The sequence below is a fragment of the Podarcis erhardii genome, assembly GCF_964252035.2.
Source record: "Podarcis erhardii genome assembly, chromosome: 2".
NCBI classification, from domain to species: Eukaryota; Metazoa; Chordata; class Lepidosauria; order Squamata; family Lacertidae; genus Podarcis; species Podarcis erhardii.
Window position 1 is genome coordinate 37,163,940 of NC_138498.1, and position 7,495 is coordinate 37,171,434.

Sequence of the window (7,495 nt, forward strand, 5' to 3'; positions counted from 1 at the left end):
TGGGCTGATGCTGGAAGCTGGAGACACAGGCTTGTCTTGCTCTGTACTGGATCCAAAGTTTGGGGCTCCCCAGGAAACCTAGTGTTAATGCTGTGTTCCCCTCCATCTTTAACTCAGGTTGTATATATGTGTACAGAAAACTATATAACCTAAAGACACCACAGTCTCTTCATTTCAAGGAAACCAAACCCTGGGTAAGTACTGGGTAAGTACTCAAGTCTCTCACTGCTTGTGTACTGGGGTGCATGATGCAGCATGACTATTGCTGCTATTAATTAATATTATAGCACAGCAGCAACAATTATACCCACCACACCATGTTTGTAGGAAGAGAGTTAGGCCCATCAGGCATGGCCCACAACCTGCTTGCACGGGCCTAGATTAGAATATACCAGTTCCTTTTGATGTGGAAAGGATTCCCTCAGAAGAGCATGAGACTCTTAATCTCAGGATAGTGGGTTCGAGCTCCATGTTGTATTTCAGGGGGTTGGACTAGATAACTCTCGTGGTCCCTTCCAACTCTGTGATTCTATGACCTCTATGCTTAAGTCAGAAAGTTTTAAAACCACTTCCACAGATATTTAAAACCACTTCTGTCAATATTCCACGTTACATGCAGTTTGGGTTTGCAAATCTTTGGATGTGGCCACAGCTCAAATATTTAGAATGTATATATGCTTCCAGGAGTGAAAATGCATTGTGTGAAGGTACTATGGAGTATTTGAGGGCTCTGCATCCTTTATCAGCTGAGGAGTGGAAAAGAGAGACATTTGAGTACACTGACAAATTCTCCTTATTTCCCAATGCCTCCTCTTGCTCCTCCATAGCTCTGCAAATGCCCCCTTTAACCACATCCACTTCCATTTGCCCTCCTTCCAATTTCTCCTCCTGACCAGCTTTCCCCCTGTAACCAGAACCCTTAAATTACCCCCCCCCCTCTCTCTCACACACACTCCCTCCCTATTTCCCATATTTTCCCTCATCTATGGAAATGCCACCTTCATCCCCACCAAATGCCCCTGCCCGTTTTCTAGTTCCTCCTTCTCTTCCCCTTGTCACCAGAGGACTAAAACTGTCACACTGATTTATAGGGCTTGAAATGCTCCCAATGGTCAAATTTCAGGAAGGACACATGACCTCCCACCTTCCCTGGCCGTTTAAGCTTTGGGATCCTGGTGTTGCCCCCATGTCTTCAGACTTTTATGCTTCCCCAGCAAAACCAGCAGTGGCAGGAGAACTGCTCAAAACTCCACCATAATCAGGCCACATCGGCCTGGGCAGGCCGGGTCTTCCTGTTATATACCTGCTGGGATTGACAAGGTGTCTGACCCTCACCTGAATCTCATTTAACTCTTTGGGGGGGAATTAGCATCAAACGTCATGTGCATGGAAGTTGCCAAAGCAATTAACCAACTAGGGTTATTGTTAATAGCACCAGTTTCCCTATAACTTGATATTGCTGGATAGCGCTGACGAATTGCAAAAGCATTTTTAGTTTGCTTTCTGTTGCCAACCTGGAACTTTTCTTTATTAGTGCCACTTTGTTTTGTACAATTCCTTGCAAATGAGGGAAAACAACTTTTCTCCTTGTATATGTTGTATATGATTTTGGTTACTGAGAACAAACAAGAGTGTAAATAAGATTGGGTGCAAGCCTGGCCAGGACATAGGTGTGACACACCTGTGACAAAGGTGACCTGTGTGCTTGCTTCCTTAACAGCTGTTGGGAACTTCAAGGTCCCTGCTCTCCCTTCTTATGGTCTTTATATTGGACCTGGAGACTCCAATAGAGAGCATTCCATGTCAAGAAGGAGGGCAAGTGGGCACCCTATCAAATGACAAGGCAGGAGCTACACGGAGCAGGGCCTTTTCACTGGTGGTGCCCATTGTATGGTTCGCTCTTTCCAGACCTGCTCTCTTTTGGCCTGGAATTTGGAGCTTTATAATCTAGGAAGACTTTGGAATAACAGGTGACAAGTCTTATCAGTCGCTGACGTATGCGCGGATTTTATTTGCTGTTATTCTGGGTTCCTGGTGCACCAGGGTTTACACCAGCGTAATAGAGTTGGCCAGGACGAAAGGGATACAATTTTCTCCATTATCTGCACAGCAGGGGTCTTCAGTCAACAGTGCAAAGGCTGAGCTGAAGCATTTCCTGCTGGTTACCTGCTTTCAGCAATAGGGGTCACTGTTTGGTAGTCCCCAATTGATTAGCTGTCAGATTCTAGAGCTCCCTGTTGGTGGCTCTTAGGTAATTCCAAAAATACAGAGTCCATTCATAAAGCAGTAACATAAATCTCCATTGCTACATATTGGGTGTGTATTTCAGCGGTTGAACGTACAGCATTATGGCCATGCTGTAGTGTAGTGCTTATGCAACTGTGAATAAAAGGTGGCTGGGCTCAACTGTGAATAAAAGGTGGCTGGGTTTGGGGGGGGGGAGGTGAGAAAACTGATGGTGAATTTGGGGTGACCCAGTGCAAACATCCTGAGGGTCCGTGTGGATCTGTGATTTGTAACCACATTTATGTGCCATTGCGGCCCCACGAAACAGTGGATGCGTGGTTTTTTGGGTGCAGGCTGTGGCCATGGACATGCTATGTGATCTGATGGTGAATTTGCGGTGACCCAGTGCAAAAATCCTGAGAATCCAGGGCCTGAGAGGGTGGAACTTTACATGGAGCAATGTCATTATCTAAGAGAGACTGCCTCCCTTTGTCTCTCTCTGTGAATATTGAATAAACTACTTGGTAAGAACTCTTCTTGTTTTTCTGCTTCTTGACATCCCACTGTGGGAGCAATAGGATTCCCTGAAGTCTTGACACCTACCATCTCAAGTCTCTGGAGAAGCTTACATCATCACAGTGGGCCCTGAGAATGGGAGGATATTATTATTGTTATTGCAATTCCCTCTCCTGCACTCTGTACTGGCCACTGCCTTAGACAGCATGGTCAGGGATGGTGAGAGCTGCAGTTCACCAACATCTGGAGGACCCTAAGTTTCCCTCTCTAGCTGTAAAAAGCCTCCAGACACATTTATGGACATTTTTAGAGCAGGACACATTTCTTCTCCATCTCTAGCAATGTAGTCCTGGCAGGAGAACCCTCCAGCACTTGCAAATATAGTGGAGCACGCTGACCGTGTCCTTCCATGCAGCCATGTTTCTGCTTGAAATTAGATTGTCCAAGTGAGATGACATTGCGCCATGTAGATTCAGGGAACATGAAGGCAAGAGGCAGTAATGAGATGATGGAGGCAGGTAATTAAATTTGTTCCGCTAGAAGCCGGGGGGGGGGATTTAACCCACACGCCTGCTGTGCTGCCTTGATCAAACATCCTGAAATTGGTCCTAGGAGGCTGGTTTGTGGGTTGTTGTTTTTTAAAAAAAGAGGAGTGCAGTGGTTTCCAGCATTTCATGGCTATCAGCTCTCCGCCCTTGGCTTTGGACATGGCCTCAGGAAGTAACTAACCCTTGGGTACAACGGATGATCAGACGAGTCTCCTCTTCGTTTATACTTCTAGGCTAAGATGATGTATGTCAATGAGGCACACGCAAAGGTAAAATTCAGAAGCCCTGGCTCGTAAGAGTGAATTTGTCGATTACAGTCTCGGAGGAAGGTGAGATTAAGATTATATTTTTGGAATCAGCACCCAGGGATTGAAAAAGCAAAATAATAATAATAATAATAATAATTCAATATTGCTTGGCTGTGGATGACAAGCTGCTCTGGTAAGGAGTTAAGGTCTCGTACAATGTGTGCCTGAAGGTGATTCTTAAGAGACCGACTTTGATAGTCTAGCAAGAAAGATCCTCAGTATACGTTTATAGCACACCCACCACACATTTAAAGCATGTGGCTTTCCCCTCCCCCTCCCCTGTAGTTTGAAGGGTTCTCCTGGGAACTGTAGCTCTGTGAGAGGGAAAACTACTGATCCCATGCTTCTTTGAGCGGGAAACTCATGTGCTTTAAGTGTGCATTAGAAGTGCTTTAAGTGCAAGAAATGGATCTGCTGCACGATTGCAAGTAGCCGTCTGCACACGTTGCTGATACTTTATTAAATTAGTAGGATCTATGTGCAGCTTCATCTGAAAACAATGTCCTGAGGTTTGCATTAAATAGTATAAAATATTTGTTAAAAATAGCAATGAAGCGGACTTGATGGGGTTTTTATCTGGATGCCTGACATCCCTGCCAATATTGAGGCCACAATGGAGTCTTATAAGCTTTCAGCCTCACCGGACGACCTACTTGTACACCCAGCCTTTTGACAGAATCTGTGTCACTGTCCTTTGTTATTTGAAGGGGGTAAGTGCTCTCTCCTGTCGTCTTGTTTCAATGTTTACTGCTAGAACGTGCTTTTTTATATACTGTGTTTTATGGGTACCGTATCTTGCTTCCGAGTTATTTCCTAATGAAAAGTGGGCAAGAACTTATATATATAAATAAGTCAATACCCTCAGCTCAGTTTGCAGCTGCCCCCTTATAAGCTGCAATTTGCAGCACATCCTGGGGCCAAGTCCAGCACCTCAGAGCCCTTTGCCAAAGCACCACCCTGGCACCTTTGCCTAGCAAATGTGGGCCACCATCCCCAGAACAGGCACCCCAGCTACCCGGTGATGAGAGTGGGCAGCTGCAGGAACAAATGGCCGAGAGAGACTGCCACAGCTGCCCAGCCCAGCATTGAGCCCTTGAAAGGAAATAAAAAACACACACCGTACGCTGGCAGGGGGTGTAATCATTATACTCATCCCTGCTAAGCTGACAGGGGTGGGGGACATGTTTTCGGGAGGCAGGCACAGGCTCTGGCACAGCTTTTTGTTTTTCCTTTTAAGGATTCAGCTCCAAAAAAGGAGTTCCAGGTCAGGCAGCTGCAGTGATGACCATCGTTGCCCCCCCACAGTGCCTTGGGGGCCCCAGAAGCTTTGGTGGCTGGGTGTGATGTGTTGGTTTTTGTATTTTGGGTAATAGGAAAAAACCCACTAGGTAAAATAAAAGAAGAACTCCCTGGATGCTTAGATGGAGGTTCAGAGAAAGTACTCTTTGGTGAGAGAGAACTCCAACAAAGATTTAAAATCACAAAAATGCAGCAAAATTAAGTGTGGAAATCTAGACTTCTGGACCTTTACAATATCCCCTTCTAAGTTTCTTCCAAAGCTCCTCACTCTTAGCATAGAAAGAGACCAAACATTTTGTAAGTTAAAAATGGTTTACTTACAAACTCTTCAAAAGTCAGATTCATGTGCTTTTCCACACGGCAGCAAGAAAAGATAGGCAGTATAACTTAAGCTCCCAAAATGGCAAATGTTTCTTAATTATTTGTCTAGGAACACAAAGATTGCTTGCTTAAGCCCCACGGTCTAAACTTGGAGCATGCAGCTTTGTCCTCCTTACTGGTACTGTTCAAATGGTGAAAGAAGAAGAACAAGAGAGTTTGGTAACCCTTCCTTCCAAGATGATGGGGAGTGACCTAGCCTGGCAGGAGTGCTTACTCTATGGTCTTAACCCCTTCATGCATTTTATGTTTTTATATTTTGCTGGAAGCTGCCCAGAGTGGCTGGGGAAACCCAGCCAGATGGGCGGGGTATACATAATTAAATTATGATGATGGTGGTGATGATTCATTAGAGTTAAGCATGTTTGTTATATGAGGCTGGATATCCCACCGGATGGTTCCCCGTCTGATACTTCTCCTTTCAGTTTATGTCTGAAAACAAATCAATCCTGGAAACAGCCCCAGTATCCCCTTTGAGGCCCATGGGCCTTTGCCCCACTATGCTGTGTGCTGACGTCTGTCCTGTTCTGGGGAAGGGGAGTCTTCTCAGGCACTGAACTGCCCCACCCACCTAAATTAACCATTGGGGCCTAATAGGAGAGACTGTAAGAGATTTCCTGTGTAGGCTTTGCCTGAGCAATCGTCCTCCTGCCTCTGGAGTGTTTCTGGGTCGTTGGCAACCAACTTCTCTCTCTGTTGCCTGTGGCTCACTTTGTTGTTGTTGTTTAGTCATTTAGTCGTGTCCGACTCTTCGTGACCCCATGGACCAGAGCACGCCAGGCACTCCTGTCTTCCACTGCCTCCCGCAGTTTAGTCAAACTCATGCTGGTAGCTTCAAGAACACTGTCCAACCATCTTGTCTTCTGTAGACCCCTTCTCCTTGTGCCCTCCATCTTTCCCAACATCAGGGTCTTTTCCAGGGAGTCTTCTCTTCTCATGAGGTGGCCAAAGAATTGGAGTCTCAGCTTCAGGATCTGTCCTTCCAGTGAGCACTCAGGGCTGATTTCCTTCAGAATGGAGAGGTTTGATCTTCTTGCAGTCCACGGGACCCTCAAGAGTCTCCTCCAGCACCATAATTCAAAAGCATCAATTCTTCAGCAATCAGCCTTCTTTATGGGTGGCTCACTTAGCCCTGATAATTGCAATGCTCATCCAAGCCCATTGACCTGGCTTTCAAGCATATTTTTAATAGAGAGGAAGGTGCACACCCACACCTGTGTCAACCATTTGCCACATCCACAGCTTTACTGAGGCTGTTAACACTTAGTATAGCTTTTCATCAAAGGCTGGATCTTCATTTGCACCCAGGGCAGAAAATCCAAGCATGAGAAGTATACATCTCCCCATAAAGATCCTCAAGATGGTCTACAAAGTCTGTCATCCATCAACCCTGCCAAAGAACATAGAGCATATGGCAGTCTGGGAATCTGCAGCATATGGGCAGAGTAGATGGCATATGTCCCAGGAGACTTCACAAAATCCTTCCACGGCGAACATGATATGCTTAGGAACAAAAGCAAATGTGCATATATCTACTGTGGCACATGTCAAACTTTAGATGCCCATGGATTTAGGAGGAGGACCAGGAAAGAGCAGACTTAGGGTGAGCTTTTGGGAAGGAGGAAGCAATCCTGAGGTGCGATTCAAAGCAGAATTCAGGAACATGGAAAGATGCCCTAAAACTAAGCCAAACTCAGCCACTGGCAGCATCTCTCTAGGGTTTGAGAGTCTTTCAGCATCACTTCCTTTCATAGGAGCTGCTGGAAGGCTGGAGTCAAAGACAGTTGGGGAACTCAAGTAGCTTCAAGTACATTCCAGCGCAATGACAGAGGGACAATTCCTAACAGCTCCTTGGTGATGGAAGAATCTCTCCACCCCTCAGAGAGGCCATCTTTGAGTCAATCTACCTCAGGCACTAAGGGGCACGGGTGGCACTGTGGGTTAAACCACAGAGCCTAGGACTTGCCGATCAGAAGGTCGGCGGTTTGAATCCCCGTGATGGGGTGAGCTCCCGTTGCTCGGTCCCTGCTCCTGCCCACCTAGCAGTTCGAAAGCGTCAGAGTGCAAGTAGATAAATAGGTACCGCTCCGACGGGAAGGTAAACAGCGTTTCTGTGTGCTGCTCTGGTTTGCCAGAAGCAGCTTAGTCATGCTGGCCACATGACCCGGAAGCTGTAAGCCGGCTCCCTTGGCCAATAAAGCGAGATGAGCGCTGCAACCC

General features: G+C 46.3%; 1 long non-coding RNA gene across 2 annotated transcripts; it reads left to right on the plus strand.

The window, feature by feature from the left end:
• On the plus strand, positions 1 to 5,969 carry LOC309335905. Of its 2 annotated transcripts, none has more exons than XR_014153794.1 (3): positions 1 to 194; positions 4,146 to 4,308; positions 4,836 to 5,969. It is a non-coding gene; the product is annotated as an uncharacterized lncRNA (long non-coding RNA). The 2 variants fall into 2 exon arrangements; XR_014153795.1 differs by having other exon boundaries at positions 4,972 to 5,969.
• Positions 5,970 to 7,495: the final 1,526 nt, after the last annotated feature.